We start from the raw sequence: 18,759 nt of genomic DNA, 5'->3' as shown, positions 1-18,759 counted from the left end.
GCAAGGTAGGCAGATGGAAAAAACTGCCTGGGTGGGTGTCTGCAGCTAAACTGTCACTGCTTGAGTATCACCGCCCAAACAACAACTGGTAGGAACTCACTTCAACCAGAGAATTTAGCTTTCCATTTTCTGTGAAGAAAGTAGAAAGAAGTTCAAGATTGCTAGCAAATGTATGAGAAGTCTTCATATGCATTTGTGTTATTGACCAATGAACAAATGCCCCCTTTTTTGTTGTTACAGATATCTTAACAGGCTCACAACAGTTCCAGGCAGCTGAAAGAATGTAGCTCTTTTATTAGCTGAAAATTATTATTGGCTGAAAATTCCGCTTTTGTTAGGTACCATTGTTTTTATAGGACAGGAAGGTGTTTACTCGTTCACTACTCGTGTTTTGTATTGCTGGATGAGAGTTCACCTGCTGAAATTCCATAGCTAATGAGCTCAGCCAGGCTTCGGTTTCTGGCCATGTGCTACAGCAGTTAAACCATATGGAATATTGCTGTGGAATATTTAGGTTAATTTATAAATACCAAGATTTTTGTGTACATCTTAGCTTCAGTCTTAATTGATTTAGAGTACTTGATTAGACAACACAGCTGTGCCAATGCAACCCTTGCTGCTTCTCAGAGCAGTAGCTCAACCCTTGCTTTTTGTCTTCCTTCACTTCTGCCCATATGGTATTTGTCTGCCTCCTTGCTATACCACTGAACTCCTTGGAAGAGACGAAAACATTTTATCTAGTTTGATGGTGTGAAACAGGTGTAAGGAACTGTATGCTTTCTTTCTGGAAGCTCTTTTACATCACAGGGACTGCAGGTCTAACAAGAAAAATTCTAGCTCCAAAAGGTATGACTGAGATCCATATGGGTTCGTTTGCACTTACTGAAAAACAGGAATAGTCTAGTAGTTATACGTACATCTTCCGTGATGTATTTTTAGACATTACCACTTGCACACAACGTAATAGTCTTAACAAAAAGAAGGGGGAAAAGAAAAGGCATTTCTAGCACAGATGGCATTATGGAGGGAGCCATGTATGTGGTTTTACATACTTTGGATTTTGGTGGACTGAGGAGGCTTTCACCTCTTAAACTTATTACATCCTGCATTCCAAAATAAAATAAATTAAAAATACTGTGATGCACTTACACTTGGCACAGAAACAAGGCTTATTACTTTGTCTGATGAAAATCAATGGTCAGAGAACTAACATGTTCTTCAGCTAATCATGTTGAACTTGGCTATGTTTCAGTAATTTTCTTGACTGATGATGGAAATAGAGATGTTGTACTTGTGTTTATTATGACTTACGGGCTTCTGCAAAACTGGCAGGTCACCTTTGGTACAGCAGCCTCACTGTAAAGCAGGGTGCAAAGTAATGTAACTTGGGAAACAGTTCTACAGTTTGCAGCATCAGGAATGACAGGTTGGATACTTTCTGGTCCGAAAATGGCCTCAGAATGGGAAGTGCAAACTGGAGGTTGCATGATCAAATGTGATTCTTGTTCTTGGAGCAAGCACTCAATCAATGACCATCCCCTTTAGAGGAGCCCATGTGCTGCTGCTGTTCTTTTCCTGTCAATGAGAGATCAGGGAAGGCTGTGCCTCTGGCCAGGGAAGTACAGCAGTGAAGCCAAGCCCAGTAGGTTGCCAGGCCCTTTGTGGAAGAACTGTGTTAGTGGCAGGGGCTTTCCCTGTCCTGGGGCCTTCTGTGTGTGTTACCTCTAGGTGATGAGGGACCTGGTGACCCAGCAGAAGGCCTCCAAGGTGGCCCAGTAGGTGCGAGTCCCCCACCAGTTGGGTGGCCTGGTATGGCAACACATGCTCCCTAAGGCCAGGCAATGCCAGAAGCCCTGCTTCCCATTTTGTGTGGTGAAATGAACCACAGCTCAGAGGGCAGGAGTGGAAGCAGAGGGATTTTAGCATCCTGGTTTTAGCAGCCCTGTTGATGAAGCCAGTGGGAGGTTTTTTTCCCCACCATCGCTGAGCATGGCTATGTCTGAACACAGGACAGGAAAGAGCACATCAGATGCATCTCCCTCAGCCTGAGGCTTCTCACTGCCACACGCAACAGAGCTGCAAAATAGGGAGGTTTCCAAAACTGACAAGAAAAAGGATTACGTTGGAAAACAAGTGAAATTAAGTATAGGGGGCATGGCTTCTTACTCCATGTATGGGGCCAGCTCTGAATGTAATTAGCCATTTTGAATATCCAGACTTGTAAGCTCCAAAGACTGTTTACCAGTTTTGACAGTGTACGCATTGCTGGAGAGAGGTTACTTGCAGCTGTGTCACAAAATGACGTCAGGTATGTATGTGCATACAGGTGCATGTATGCGAGTGTTTCTGGTTGATTGCACATCACAATTATTTTCTTCCTCTGCTCACCCTGGTGCTTTGAGGCGTTTTTAAAAGCATTTGAGGCAGTGCCTTAGCCCTGGCGGCTCTGTAAAAGACAAATCTTTTTTAATAACAGTAGTTAATTTTGGGAACGCGCACATGCAAGGAAACAACATTATTTCAAGGATCTCCACGGTTTTGCAGGGCCAGGGGGTGAAGCCAGCAGAGGGGGTAAGGCGGAGAGCTCCAGCGTATTCATTTGTTTGTATCCAGGTCTCTGTACCCCCCTCCCCCCCCAGCCCCATCTGCTGCCACTGCATGACTCATTTCAGGCAAGTGCAAAAATGGCTGTGGTTGCTACCTGTTTGTGGGTGATTGGTTGTTTTTCCCCTCTGAGTGCTGCAGGCACGGTAGAGTGCAGCAGCTTATCAAGCACTTCAATCTGGTTTGCTGAATGTAACAGCTTAAGAGAAAATGGCTGCCTTGTTTTCCAGAGCTGTCCCAGGGATGACCACGCAAGAGAAAATGAGGATCTGAGCATGAGAAATCTCTGAGTAGTTTCCCGGGCCATTTAGCATTTCTAAATACACGATGAAGGATCCTTTTTCTTTCCAGGTAGCTGCATGACTTCAGTCCTTTAAGATTTGTCATTGAGCACAGTGATTCTAGCTGGGCTGCCTGAAGGATGGCTTGTTCTGTGTGCAGGCAGAGAGGGAGCTGCTCCAAGCTGTCATAAATACTCCTTGGGAGCCTGCTTGATGTATGTGTTTCTGTGTATGCGTGTGTACGTATATGCATGTATAAAGGTGGTGTGATTTTAAGCTTGAAATTTTGTTATCTTAGGTGTTGGCTCTGTACTCAGTCACTTTTTACTGGTTATATTAATGAGATGTTGTTTTTTAAAGTGTGAAGTGCTACTTTCATTCTAAAAATGACTCTTCATTTTCTCACCTTGTGAGTAACACAGCATTATAAGCAGACATTACGTGATGTGCAACTGAAATGCATGTAACTGTTACATTGAAGCATCTCTAGGCCAAGAAATTTTTAATATTAATACAGAAATGATCTGCGCTAAATGAGTTTCTGTGAATAACTGCTGCAAAATTCTTGGCTGCTTAAGTGCATTATGACATTATTAGGGACAATAATAAAAACAACTTTTACCAAATTATGCTGGCTCTTTGCAGCAGTGCATTGTTAATTTCCACTTCTTGAGAGATCCCAGAATGCTTTAATGAATTGGGGTTTTTTGGTATTTTTTTGAGAAAGGTGAAAATTTTATCTGGGACTCTAAATTTTAGAAGAACATGTTAAGTCATTTGTTTGGACTATCATGGGAGATCTGTTGAGAAGAGTAAGTAGGTTATTTGATGTTTGGACCTCTGACGTAAGTGACTGTCTCAAACTTTGGTAGATCTAGCTGTGGTGGCTTAAGGTGTGACAAATGTGTGCTACCCATCTGCAGCACTTACTCCATCCACTCTTCAGGCAGATGTGAGCCTGCCTGTGAACTCAAGTGGGAGATCCGGGCTCTGTGTTCTTCTCACCCCTTCTGCCCAGCAGGCTGTGCACTGGGGCTCTCGGCCTGAAGCTATCCCAACTCCCAGCAGCCAGGCTTTTCATCACCCCCATCTCTTTAGAAAAGATGGGATGGAAAAAATGGAAATGGAAAATGAAACATGATCCCAGAGCCGGGTATGTTGCCTTCGAATGTAGGTTCCCCATCTGGCTTCCAAGTGGTGTTGTCACAGAATCACAGAATGGCCAGAATCGGAAGGGACCTCAAGGATCATGAATCTCCAACCCCCCTGCCACATGCAGGGCCACCAACCTCCCCTCTAAGTACTAGACCAGGTTGCTCAGGGCCCCATCCAACCTGGCCTTGAGCACCTCCAGGGACAGGGCATCCACAACCTCTCTGGGCAGCCTGTTCCAGCACCTCACCACAGTCTCTGTAAAGAACTTCCCCCTGACATCCTCCCTCAACTTAAAAGCATTTCCCCTTGTCCCATGTCCCTTCGTGTTCTCAGAAGTGTTGATTTCAGGTTACTGCTAGCGATATCAGTACTGTGGCACTGATGTACGTGGGTTTCTGCAGGCTCATTTCTTCCTATGAATAGGGTTTTTTCTCTGCTTCCCTGTAGTCTTTGTAACAAAATAGAGCAACAAGCCTTTTTCTGTAGAACCAGCATTGCTTTTGAGCATAATCACAATCTGCACACTCCACACCAGTTAAAGAAAAAGGCAGTGTCTTCCTTCATCTTGTATTGAATAGCTGTGGAGAGGCAGAGATGTTTGGGCTTTTTTTTTTTTTTTTTTTTTTTTTTTAGATTAACGTAACACTGTGAAATCTGTGCAAGTTCTGTGAATGCTGCACATCAGTTGGAAACACGAGAGTGCAGATGTAGCTGATTGCTGAAGATCATGCTGTGCTGTTCAGTGTCACTGCTTCAGTGTCATTGCACGCCCAGGGACCTGTTTTGAAAACTCTGTACAGAGAACACTGCAGCTGTAGCAGTGTCAAACAGAGGATGTGTTCTTGTGAATCAAACACTCACTGTATTTCATTTGTGTTTTCTAGAGATGTACAGATAACCTTCTATGTATTGGGAAGAAAAGGTTTTTTCAAAGAACTACACATTCAAATTGTGTGCCTCAAAGCAATAGGAGGGGTACTAATTTGGATGAGAAATTGTTTTTTATTTCTTCTGTTGCTGCCATTTTTTTTTAATTTTTATTTTTTAATTGTTACCTTTGGAAAAAGGAAAGGAACAACTGGAGCAGAGGAGCTGGAAATGGAACTGGAAAGAAAACTGCAGTATTTTTTTCTGAGAAACCCTTTGGAAAGAATACCTGTTTCCTCCTGCTGTGCCAGCATAGATGCTGGCAGTGCTGCTCCTTCCCTGAGCACGGCTGCGTAGCAGTTGGAGAGGGCTGCTTACGTGACTGCTTGCTTGTTTCATAACCCTTGCTTTGGATAGGTCCCATAAAGTCTGATGTGCTAGTGTCTACTCTTAGAAGTATCCTCTTCAAAACAAAGAAGGAATTGTATCGAAAATTCTGATCAGTGTTTGTTCATTGGCCATAACAGCGCTACACAGTATGGGATTTTGTACAGAAGCACAGGTTAGCAAAACAGTGCAGCTTCCTTAGGGCATTGCTTTACCAATGGGCCAATTACACTTTACAGAAAAAAATGAAACGCTGTGGAATGTTTTGTATCCTGCAGTACTCAGAGAAATACAGGTATCTGCTTTCCAGTGTGGCATAGAAATCTACCCCTTATTTTCTTACTTCCAGCTACCAGAATGCATCTATCCTGTATTGATTTTATTCTGAGATTATAACTTCAGGGGCAAGAATTATTTTTTTTTTTCCTTTTTTTTTTTTTTTTTTTTTTTTTTTTAGTCTGTGTTGTTATAGATTTTTATAATTTAATATTTTTAGTACTATGGTGCTGCCTGTATCTCAAATATATGCAAGATAAAGGCAGCGGTATAATGCAAGTAAAACCAACTTATTAGACGTCAATTCTTTCTTGTCTTTTGATAAATGTTGCGAACAACTGGCTTGATTGCATACTTCTGAGCTTTTTACTGGTTGTTCTCATTAACAATTTACCAGTTCATAATTTTAAGGAGAAGAATAAATAATTAAGGTCAGGCTAGGAGTCTTCATTTATCTTAAAAATAAAATTGTTCCCAAAAATGGGAATAGGCCTAAATCCTCAAATTAGGTCTAAATAAAATCCAAGTACTTGAAAAAGAAAGAAAATTTATGGGAGAATGATATAGATGTTCTGTCATGCTAAATAAATGCTTTTTGAGGTGGGTTAATAATGCGGAGCTGATTGGGAAAGATTTTTCCTGTTACTGCTGTGGATGATAGGCCCTGAACCTTACTTCCTGTAAAATGTTTACACTTTCATGTTCTCTGTATTCTTAAAAATGGAGCAGCATCCACAGTTTCTTGTTCTCATGTAAATTCTCCTTTTTCCTACATTGACGCCCAGAAATCAGCTGTTTGATTTGCTGGGCTGATGTCCACGATTTTGCAGTTTTACCAGTAATTGCCTTTTCCCAGGTTGCAATGGTGCTTCCGTGACATGATGTTGTTATTCCTTATTCACATCAGAAAATCTGGTAAAGTCTCTGCAGGTTCCAGCAGGATTATGTAAAGAGGTAAAATGATATTAATAGCTGTGACTTTTCAATGTAGGTTTTCTTGGAATGGAATGCTCATTCACAGGAGTTCTTCAGGATGTGTTGTGTTCCCCTATCTGATATGTACCCCTCTGGCTTCTTAACTGGGCTTTGTAGCAGCAATGTGCTGTGCCCATTCTGGCTTCCACAGAGTGAGGGGAAATAGAAAAATGAAGTTCTACTCATGACTTTTTAATTCTCTTTAAGAATACAGGATTACTACATCATCACAGTCAGGATTCATTTGCTCGCCCACCTGAATACTTATATTTAATTTACACTGTTGTGAAGACAGCTTGTAAGCACAATGCTCAGGCCTCTCATTGGGAAGGAAATGTTTCAGTCCTCTCCCTTCTATAGCATTTGGCCCCATTTCCAGGGTCAACAGTGAGTGTTTAAAGGAGGGAGTCCAAAGAGCATGCAGAGGACCAAAAGTCATGAGGATGCTGACAGCTCCAACACAGAACAGGACTTCCCTTAACAAATACTCTTACACAAATAGATTTTCTTGCTAACATTACCAAGTAAATCCCATAGTAATGCTCATGGATTCACAGTGGTACATGAAGCCTAACCAAACAGCAAATGGATTGTATTTTATTTCAGACAGCAGTTCAAAGTTGAGAAGCCCAGAGACAGAGCTTGCTTTCAAGTTTGAACTTTCCTGTTCTGATGGGGGGGGAAAAAAAAACAACAAAGTACGTATTGTTTTGTTTGTTTGTTTGTTTTTCCTCTCTTTCAGTCATAGGCTTCTAAGCTGCTCTTCATTTAGTGTGTCTGCGTGTTGCATTTTACTGTCTAGGCTTCGAGACTGGCAGCCCAGCCCCAATGCAGTGTTGCTGCCTTGTTTTGCGCTTCCTATCCCCTGAAAGTATGGCTGCCCTTCCTGCCTCAGCGTGCTCCAGATACCGTTTTGATGAGAAGAGGAAAGGAACAAGGGTGAATGGGCCTTCTCAGGGCCAGAAAAAGTGCTGGCAGAGTCAACTGTGGGGGTTTCTGTCATGGTAGCCAATGCCTTTTGGGAAGCCAATGGCGTAGATATCCTTAAGTGCATGCCTAGCATCTCTGCTAGGCCAGAAACAGCTTTTTAATAGAGACAAATCCTCAGATCTGAAGATCAGACCTACTTTAGAAAGTCTGGCCACCAGAACTTAAGCTGAGTAGATGTTATTCCTCCTGTCTGTCTTGCTGGCAAAGTACTGTCTGGCTTCCATCATTTGCTTTGACGGAAGCTACTCTGTCCTGCTGATAGCAGTCTGAGACTAAAGGTTACTTATTAAAGCTTTTTGGTCTCTAGGGCATATCCACATGAGCGATGTGCTTAACTGCAGGTAGAGAACGCTTTTAGGCTTGTTACAGCTGTGGTTTGAAAGGATTAGGCAAAATTGTATGGTTTGTGATGTGCAAAAAAGTTGATTTTGGAAGATGGCACAGATATCCTTCAAGTAAAAAGTGGCCACTGCTATTGTAATGTGCTATTCAGGGTACACTTTTTGTTTGTTACATCTGTTCAGTCCAAGTTGGCCAGGAAATAAAACTGTATTTTTTCTGGCACGTAGAGTGTTAGACCAAGGGCGTGTGAGGAATTTACTGTGGGCTAACAAGTTATTTCTTATCTAGGGAAGAGCACTCAGTTTGTGCTACTTCTTGTTGTGTTTAGCATGTCTATGTAATGCAGCCCTCTGCTCCTACAGCTGTGCTGTTGCAGAATGTCTGTAGCACCACAGTAGGTTCTGCTGTGCTGTCCTGGGATCAAACTTATAGAGGCACACAGGAGTTGGTGATAACGACAAGTACTGTAGAGGTGAAGAATATGCAATCTCTTAGTAGTGACAGTGAGCTGAGTAAAATATTGTGTTGTGGATGTTCTGAGGAAAGGTATCTACTTGTTTTTCTGATTGTGGGATAAATTGAGAGTGTCAGCAGTTTGAAAGCTGTTCTTGCTGGTAAATTGAACAGATTTGATCTGGATGTAGCAGTACACAAAAAAAAAAAGTATTGGAACTCAATAATGTTGTCACTAGAATCAGTTTTCATACTAAGATTCACAGGCCTGAGTTCAGACCTCAAATTCACCGGTGAAAATCTGGAGTAGCTTGACCTGTAATTTGTTTGATTCTCTCCAGACATACTTTGTGGAAACCAAGTTCAGATTCGTCCAGCACAGCCCAGGCTAAATTGTTCACCTGTTCATTCATCTGTGCACTCGTTCATCTACTCACCCACTGACACAGATCTCCTATAAAGCTGAAAGACAAGCCTGTGTTTTAAGAAAACATGGAATTCTTGAAATTCACTGCTTTGAGTAGCCATGACAAATAAGCAGCTATATCCATTACCAGTCCTCTGAGTTATGTTATGCTTTCTTCATGTAGTTTCCTATTCTTGTTTTTTTTTCCTAATCAATCTTCACTTATTTATCGTTCGTAATATGAGTTCACTTCTTGACTCTTCTTTCCATTATTTTCTTGGATACCTTTAGTACAGACCAGTCCTTAGTTTGTTTCCTTGCTGAAGATGTTGTAGCGCTTTTTTCAATGTGTGTTTTCCCACTTCATCATCTGGAAATATTATTAAAGATATTATATGCCTTTTTCTTTATCCAGAGTCATGGTGCATCTGTTGACCTCGGGGGGTATTGCTGAGGCCATCTGGTTTTCAAGGGAAGTGGGAGTCAGGAGGGAACAGAGGAGGATTTAAGGCAGAAGGAGGTATTAGGTTACATATTTATTATTTGATTAAGCTTTTATTTTGTCAAAATAAGACTGATTGGTACTTTGTTACAGTGTTTGACTTTCTGTAGTCTCTGTTTTTTCTCCTTGTTTGTTTTGTTTTGAAGTTGTGCTGGGCCCTCTGTGGGTGTGTGTCTGGGTGTATCAACATCTACAAAACAGTGTGGTCCCAAACTGCTTTGAAGTGTTGACCAGTGCTGCTGTTGTAGCTGTATCTGCAAGCACCATGATTACGTTACATTGCTTAGAAGCTTGTTCCTAGACTGTGTTCACCTCCCAGCTGAAGGAAACTTTAGTTGCCAGTGAGGAATTAGCAGGTTAAAGTATCAACCTCATTTGAGCCTAGAAATACTAATGTCTAGAACATGCTTGTATTCTGAGGGAAAACACTTTTTCCTCAGTTTTCCAATCAAGAACCTGATAGTCCATGCCCACGTGCAGTTGCCCACTTTAGATGATCCTTAGCAGCACATGCACAGGAGACAGCATTTCAGTTCTACTCCTGTCTCTAGATTAAAAGAATTAGATGCTTCTGAGGGCTGGAGGCAGAAGAGGGTGAAAAAACAGTTATCCATTTTTAATTGTCCCAGGTTTTCAAAATGGCCAACATGGTAGCTGTTCTGTGGTTTTTGATGCCTTCTTTAATTAAAGCCTCCAATTGAACAGTTCGTATTCCTTCTTTAATGCCATTAAGAAACCATTAGTTGACAATATATGATATAATTGAAATTTCCTTTAGTTTTGTCAATGTATGCTTTATGTCATAAAATACATGATACACAAAAAGAAATCTTGCTTTCATTTCTTAACAGCTCAGATTACCAAAATCTTACAAACAAACTGAAAATACAGCACATACTACTTTTTTGGGGGGGGGGCTGGGGGGGGGGAAGAGGGGGGAGTGGAAATGGGAAAGAAAGGTCTCTTAAAGTTACAGGACAAAGTATGTTGTTCCAACTGAAAGCAATAAACAGCTTGGTTAGAAGATAACAGTTTAAATTCACATGTTGGAAATGATCTTCTCTAAGCTAACAAAGAGCTAACTTAAGTTCAAGCAGAGCTCTTGTGTCTTCACATGTTATCAATTCTGAGTGATCTGTGTAAAACATACAGTGATCCTCCTGGGGGTGCATGGGGGTAGTTCTGCTGAAAGCTTTGCTCCAAACCTCTCTCCTTGTGTAGTCACACCTAACTGTTACCCTATAACACAAAATCTCCCCTCAGGTCTGGCTTCTCATGCCTATGTGCATATCTTCTGATAACCTGTAGCAAATGAAGCATGTAGGTTACAATCATGAGCATATGATCATCTTGTACAGTCCTGTAACTAATAATACCAAAACAATTATTAAATACTCAACTCGTTGACAGTCCACTCAAAGGATTTAGTTCTCCATGTTGGTCATTATATTTTAGAAGGAAATATGCCATCTGTGCAATACATTTTCCATATGAATAAATCTGCATATATGGAGAAAAAAGAGCAAAAGGAGTGATGTTCTTCTGTAATGCTTAATTGGTTCTGCCTGAATCTGGAGTTCACTGACAAGGGAAAAAAAGCCCTAGCTAGGAAAGAAAAAAATAAGGAACTGTGTTAGGAAACTTCGCTTTACTTGTGATTTCCAGGGATATTCCATGTGTATCAAATTCTGTCAGTTTGTTGTGTCATTTCAGTCTTGCTCCTAGGCCTTTTATCCGTTGTCTGTTAGGTAAGCTGTAAATTCAAGAGCGAAGCAGACGAGTTCTTAGAAGTGTTTCTGTAATGTTTTCCTTGTAACCAAATAATATCGTGGCAAAGGTTTACCTAAATGAAGCTCTCAGACTGTCAGCTTTCTTCCTTTCTGTTTTGTTTTGTAGGGGGAGGAGGGGCTGACTAACCCTGACTTTCCTAGCTATTGTGGAACAGGCAAGCAAAAGTTAGCAGACTGTTGTCTTTGCCCCGGGATTTCCGATGTCTGTGATCAAAAGCGTATCTCACAAAGCCAGGCATGGTTTCACAAAAATTCCACTGAGAGGTCATAGCTGCTTGAGTTAGAAAGCTTTCAAGACTACGTAGCTTTTCTTAGGAAAACATGTTAAAACATAAAACATCTGTCAGAAGAGCTCTTTGTTTGGAAGGCTTCTTGAAGTGCACCTTGGAATTTCCTTCCTTGGTGATGGTGGTTCTGTGTGGTAAACAAAAAAAACAGTGGTTATGTCACCTGGGTTCAGCAGCTGAGGAGTATGCAGAGGTGTTAAAGAGATGAGGCTTTCAGGGCATTTCAATGTGCTGTGAAACATCGTCTCAATATACTCTGAGGTAATGACAGGTTTTGCTTTTTTTTCCACAGCGTACATTAAAACCAGACACAATAAGAACGTGTACAAGCAAGGAAGCACGTTGAGCTCAGAGTAGCACGCAATGTACAAAAAAGTTCAACACTTTTAAATTTTGATTTTCATAATTGAAATGCTGTAGATTAAATTGTTCGTCTCGTTTTGTCCCGTGGATCAGATCCTCATGTTCTGTGTATTTTAATGTGCTGAGCTCCTGCGTGCTGTTATTTTTTTTTCCATGTAAAAATGCTTTCAGAATTGTAAATTAGGTTCTCTTCTGGCTCAGACATCAACTACATCATTAGCAAAATTCCAAGAGTTGAGCCAAACCTTATCTTGGCTGCCTTTGTAATGTTAATGAAATCACAACAGGTATGGTGGCAAAAGAATTTTGCAATGAAAATCTTAATTTCTTTGGTTAGCTGTAACAGAGAAAGCCTGTTTGGTTTTTAAGACCAGAATGGATTTGCAGAATGTGAATCTGGAATAACCCTAGTTAAGCCAATCAGTTTTAGTGTTTTCCTTGGGTCCCTTAAACTATCCGTTCTTCCCATTTGTTTTTGAAGATATATGTGAAAGAGTAAAATAGCTTAGAGTTCTCTTAAATTTAAGAAGTGATTTAATTTCTCAATAGAGTAATGCTTCATGGTTTTCTTACCAAATCAACTTTTTTTTATAGGAAATAATCTTTTCTAAAGATCTAAAGAAGAATGTGAGGGACTCTAGTGAGGTAGCTCAAGGAAATGTGTAGGAAACAGCTTCCAAATATAGTAGCCAGCATGAAAAGAAACATGACAATTACAGTTTGAAAATGTAATAAATAGGCAGGTAAGCTAATATGCAAGTAAGATAAAGGAGGTTGGAGAAAGACTACAAAAGGGCTTGAAATACTTCATCCCTGGAGACTCCCAGGGTCAAGCAGAACGGGTGTCAGAGCATCTGCTCTATGGCTATAGGTGTTCCTGTTCATTGCAGGGGAGTTGGTCTAGGTGAGCTCTAAGCATCCCTCCCAACTCAAACCATTCTATCATTCTACAAAATTGTATAAACTGCTTGAATTTGAGGTGACTTTCATTTTGTGGTAAGTTGGCTAAAAGTGTTGCACGCCAACTTTTTATCTAGTAAGAGTTGCATGCTTATAATATATATTAAAAAAAACACCACCAACAACAAAAAAGCAACAACATTGTTTATATAACCCTGAGCTGGCCATCTAGAAAAGTATGTAGGCTAAGGAGAACACTGTCAAGTGTAGCATGACAAATAAGGTGACTGTCATGTTGGCAGTGTTGACAAAGCTGGTTGCATAGCAGGAATGGTTGCAGAGCAAAGGGGAAAAGTGTACTCAGTGTTCAGAGTGGTTTTGGAGTTCAAAGCCAAAAGTCCTGCTCACATCAGAAAAGGACAGAAGAGGCAGATCTGGAGTACTGAGTACTCGTGCATCAGCGATAATTAAAACCAATTTAGAAAGAGTTTCTCTCATGAGCAAAAGAGAAAGGAGTTGAGGACAGTGCTATGGAATCCCCAGAAGTAGTAAAAAATACAATTAACAGCGAAAGGCAATGTTTAAGCATGGATTCATTCCATAAACTTGAGAGTTTATTTAAGAAGAACTTTCTAAAAATGAGTAGTTTCTTTTTCAACTTTATATGTATTTATATGCAACATTCATGTTTAAGTTGATGGAATTATTTTCATTTTATCTTTTGGCAGTAGGAATCAGATTTCAAAAGTAGGAAAGAATCTAAGAATTTGAATTTCAGGAAACTGTAGAAGTTGGAGGAAGAAAACCCTTCTTCTGACACACATTGTAGTGCTGTAATTTATGCTGATTGCAAGGGAAAAATGTTGTTTTACCTTCTATTGAGTTAAATAATGCACTGAATTGAATTAAAACTCCATTAAACAGGAAAGGATGTTGAATAGAAGAGTATATTTACATGAGAAGTTCCATTAAACTCTAGAAAATAACAGTGACTAAAATAAACTGTGTAATCTGGTATCCAGATGAATAAAAGGATCATGAAAGCAGAATCATTTTGATTTTCAGGGTGATACAGGGTCTTAACTCTTCATTGTTGTTTTGTTTTGAAGTTCACGTACATGAGAAAGAAAAGTAGAAGATGTTAATACCTAGCTTCTTGGTTGCATCCCTGTTACTTATTAGCATAGAGTCTTTTGAGTGGGATCAGCTCACCTAACTTCTCAGATTCCAAACACATCAAGTAACAGAGGTGTTTTCCTTCATCATCAGTGGGAATAAAACAGGTAGTCCCAGCGCAGGGTCTCTCCTTCTGGACAGTCTAACCCATGAGGTGTACGAGGCTCCAGAAGTGACCTGCTCCTGACTTGGAGAGGAGCTATGCTGGAACACAAATGTTTGTGTCAAAAAGATGTTGGTCCAGCTATTAGCATTGGCTGCATCACTGACCTGAATGATGGGATCCTTAATTTTCCTTAAATACTGAGAGAACTGAGCTTCTGCTCATTTTATTCATATCTGTAATCAGCAGTGCCCTCTGGGCAAGGATTTGCTTTATCGTAATTTGTATTTGGTGTTATCTTTCTGAAATGAAAGTAACCTGTAATAAGGTACTTGCTAAGACAAGAAAACTAAAGCAGGTTTCAAGGTAGAGAAAACACCAAGGTAAGAACATGGGTTCGTTGGAAGGGTTTTGAGTGATATCAGAACAGTCTTGGGAGGAGCTGAGTAGCTATAGGTATGTTTATAACTAATTTTTGAAATGCTGTAAGTGTAGCTCACATTATAAATAACCATGTGTTTGTTAAGTAACTCAAGAAGAGAAATCTGGGAGAAGTTTGTCCAGACATTTATAACTTTTTTTTAAAGGGCAGTTGATTTTTTCCATATGATTTCCAGGCTAAAAAACTATTTTCATCTCTTGAGACTGCACACTGTTATGGAGAGTTGCACTAAAAAAGAAAGAGCAAAGTTATCATCCAACCCTAAATGAAAAACATGAGAACACTTGGGATTTAGGCAGACGATTGGTCGGTTACGTAGCTTTTATTTTACAGCAGAGTTCTATAACAAATCTTCCTTGAAAACTTAATTGAGTCTTTTTTTCCTTCCTTCAAAGTCCAAGGGGACTGTTGTATGTGTGAACAGAAAAAGAGCTTGCTCTGTGTGCCAAGCTGACGATGAGTACATGCAATACATTGCATAATATTCAGCACATATTATACAATTCATCCTCATCGTAAGGAATGTAGTTTCTATTTCAGATTTTGTACTCAACTGCAATATAGATGTATCCAGAAATGGTAGAAAGTTTTATATGAAGAGTACACAATAAAAGAGTATTTTTTAAGTTAGAGCAAGAGTAGTTCACATTGAAAAAACTGAAATAGATACAGATTACTCTGCAGACACCATTGTAAATGTCGAGTTTGACAGCTGCTAAGTTAAGAGACATAATTAAATATATATATCTCCATACGTGTACAGACTGCCTTTTAGCATGCAAAATTGGCGTGCATCAAAATAAGAAGGTGAGTGACATATGGGGATTAAGGCAGCTGAGATCTAGCAGAAATTGCAGGCAAGCAAGGCAGCCTTTGGGACAAAGACAGCAATAGTGGTGGTATAGCAGTCATGGCGGTACAGCAGTAGTGGTGGTACTGCTGGCATGTGTTTGTTGTTTCATGGCACAGCAGTCTACATTAATTAAAGGAAGGTGTGTCCCCATGTAGTGCCCTACTGGACTCAGAGCCTCTGTAATATGGAAGAGAAAAAAGCATCAAAGGTAGGCTGCCTAGAGGAGAGGCAAATTGCTCCCTTAACGTACTATGGGTGACTGTCAGTTTTGACAGAAAGGGGCAAAACTGTCTCCATACTGAGCCGGATTGTTAGAAATGTGGTGGATTGAGTTAATAAAGGTATCTAGGGGCAATCCCCTTTTAGGCAAAAATCAATATTTCTGACAAATACTTTTTAAAAATTACTTTGTATTTAGATACCTCCTCAAGTATTTATAGGAAATGAAGCTTTGAAGATGGAATGCTTGTGCCCTTTATACGTTATTTCCATATATACTTATTTTTGGCTTCGCTTTAGGTTATAAATACTTGGCTGTGACCCTAGAGAAGAAGAGATTAGTTGGGTAATGTAAATTATTTTAGGAACTGTGCTTTTCATTTATTTACTCATCTTTTGCTTTTGCCTTTTGCTTGTATTTCTCGGGATGTTAGCATTACAGTTGTGTTCAACCACTTCAGTTTTTTCAGATGTATTTGTTAAATCAGTGTTCTTTGAGTCAGCGATATTGCCCAACAAACTCCAGTCTGTTGCATGAGGAGATTCTGTTGAGTCACAAGTCGATACGTACCTCTTAAAAAAGAAATCATTTGAATCTTAACTGGAAAGGAAACAGTTTTTCTTTACACATGAAATGGAAGATTGTGAGTTGTCATTAAGTCCTCAGTTTATTATTTTATTGATCTGATTAAAATTTTATACAAACAGTATTTGCTGCTAGAGAAAGTCATCACTCACCTGTGGGAAAACTCTAGCTATATACCTTTCCACTGTAGTAAACCTGCAGCTGGGAATTGTAGCCTTTCCAGCAGGTGAAGAGCTCTTCTTTGTTTGTGCCTACCAATCTAGTGAATGGCTTTTAAGATGAGAAAGTGCTTGGGGGATTGCTAGGAAGGAAAGATCCTTCTTTCTCCTAATTAGAAGATTAGTTAGAAAACAAAGAAAGAGAGGCTGCAGTATGTTGGTTTTAAAAATCTTGGAGGACGTGGGGACCAGAAATATTTAGTTTGTTTCACTAGTTGTACTGATTTCTCTTGAATGTATTGAATTGGCTCATATTGAAGAATTTTAATTGATTGTTATGCATGTTTTATGTAAATACTTAATGAACTGTTGTTTCTAGATTGTTTCCTTCTTTCAAATTAAAAACATGTTGCTTATTTTTTTACATTTGTTTTGAAGCTTAATTTCTGTTCTAAAGTCATAGAATCGCCATGGCTGGAAAAAAAACCCAGTCCAATCCACTTAGAATAGCTCTCACTAAACCACGTCCCTTAAAGTCTAAATGTTCCTTGAACGCCGCCAGGCTTGGTGGCTCCACCACCTCTCTGGGCAGCCCATTCCAGCACCTGACCACTCTTTTGGAAAAGTCATATTTCCTGTTGCCTAGCCTGAATCTTCCCTGGTGCAAGTTGAGGCCATTCCCTCTAGTCTTATTACTAGATAAATGGGAGAAGAGTCCAGTGCCTGGCTCACTATGACCTCTCTTTAGGTAGTTATAGGGAATGATGAGGTCTCCTCCGGACTAAACAATCCCAGCTCCCTCAGACACCCCTCATAAGACTTGTGCTCCAGTCCCCTCACTAGATTCATTGCTCTTCTCTGAACACACTCCAGGGTCTCAATGTTGTTCTTGTAGTGAAGGGCCCGAAACTGAACACAGTAGTTGTTCAGTTTTGAACAGTTGATTTGCAGCCTCACCAGTGCTGAGTACAGAAGGACCGTTACTTCCCTGCTCCTGTTAGCAGTGCTATTTCTGATACAAATGACTATATGTAAGAGAGTTTTTCTTTACTTCAAATAGTGTGGGAAAATGGTGAAAGTAGAGTTTAACACACATTTAGATATGTACATAGCATAGTTTTATGGTAAGCAAACGAAAGTATTGCATTGGCTTAAAGATTGCATTTCATTGTATGTAACTTAGTGTGTACAGAAAAAATGGGGGGGGGGGGATGAGGGGGGAGGAAAGTAAAATATGGTGTTTAAAGTGGCTTTACAACACCAGCATCTTTCTGGTTGTGTGGTGTAGGTCAAAGTGAAGTGGGAGAGCTGTGGGAGATAATGGTAGTGCACCATTTGCGTCCCTTCCAGAATGAGGTTAGGCTGGGTGTCTGCCTACAGGGCAGGGCAGAGGGATAAGGCCACAGCAGTTCTGGCCACAGCAGCCTTGTCCTTCTTGCTTGCTTGCTTTCACGTGCGGAGGTGCAATGTTCCTCATGCTGGTCCTGCAGCATGCCATCTGCTTAGGAGCCAGGAGCTGGCCAGCTGTACTTGAGAGGAACTGGAGAAACTAGAAAAGCCCAGGTTTATCTGAAGTCATTTCATTGTTCCTCCTGCAGTCTGTAAGTATGAATGTTGACTATATGCTATATGACACATTTTCTGGATCCTTTTGAAGGAGAACTTGAAGTAAGTTTTTCACGTAACTTGCAGTTAATCTTGTTGAGACGAAAGTAATGAAGGCTATTATAAATTAGATACTAAACATGTGTTCTGTTCCCGTTATTTAAAGTATGGGGGAAAAAATGTTCCCTTGCAAAGCTGAATTTCAGTTAAATGCTTCAAAGTGTAGTATCAAAAGTTATCAATTAATAGTTGTTTCCCATTCTGAAATTCTATTATTTGTGTTCAGTTGTCAGTGTTACAGAGTATCTAGGTTAAAGTCCAAATACTGTGTTTTATCTATTCCATGTCTTTAAATGTGAAATATAAGCAGCTGCCCAGAACAGAAGAGTGTAAAGAGTGCATACTCTTCACCTCCATGTTGATGCTTTCCTGGTGTTGTCACTGTTCATTTACATATTTATTTAGTTATCTGACATTGCTACTGTTTGACTTGCATGCTCGTTTCTTGGCCTGGTTTTAAGTGTTTCTATATTTGGTACAGAAGAGCTTCATCAGAAAGGAAGAGAAGTTGAAGAGGCTTGGCAACTAAGTCTCCTTTCCTCTTTGTAGATCTAAGTGTAAGCGCGGTGGCTGGGCAGCATGAGGAAAATTTATACTCCTTGAGAATCTTGGTTGGGATTTTCAGCCTGGGGTTGCTCTTAATAAAATCCTATTGATTCACATTGCAGGGCAAGAAAACAGCAGACGAAAACATAACTTTGTGAGAGATTCTGGAAATTGTTTTCAGATTTTTGGGATTGCATATTTTCCTAAATAATCTGCATTGAGCGATGTTGAGATTGTATTTATTAAATATAGTATTTTATCTTTCCTTGTAATCACACGCAGAGATGCAGAAATGGTTTAATGTGATCAAATTTTCCCTGTAAACCGAATACTTAAAATATTTTCTCCACTGTGAATTTTTTCTGATTCTGAAAACTGCAAAGAATGGAATTTAGGAAGAATGGAATAAACTGTCTGTTGGTTGCCATTATAG

The 18,759-nt window shown here is 40.0% G+C and overlaps 1 protein-coding gene across 4 annotated transcripts in view; it reads left to right on the top strand.

The window, feature by feature from the left end:
* TBL1X (transducin beta like 1 X-linked) overlaps nt 1–18,759 on the top strand; it is a 198,612-nt gene that overhangs the window by 69,951 nt on the left and 109,902 nt on the right. The gene's annotated exons all lie outside the window — the stretch shown is intronic.

Source organism: Lagopus muta, chromosome 1 (genome assembly GCF_023343835.1).
Source record: "Lagopus muta isolate bLagMut1 chromosome 1, bLagMut1 primary, whole genome shotgun sequence".
Classification (NCBI taxonomy): domain Eukaryota; kingdom Metazoa; phylum Chordata; class Aves; order Galliformes; family Phasianidae; genus Lagopus; species Lagopus muta.
Note: the sequence above shows the minus strand (reverse complement) of the source record. Positions and strands in the feature narration are given on the sequence as shown.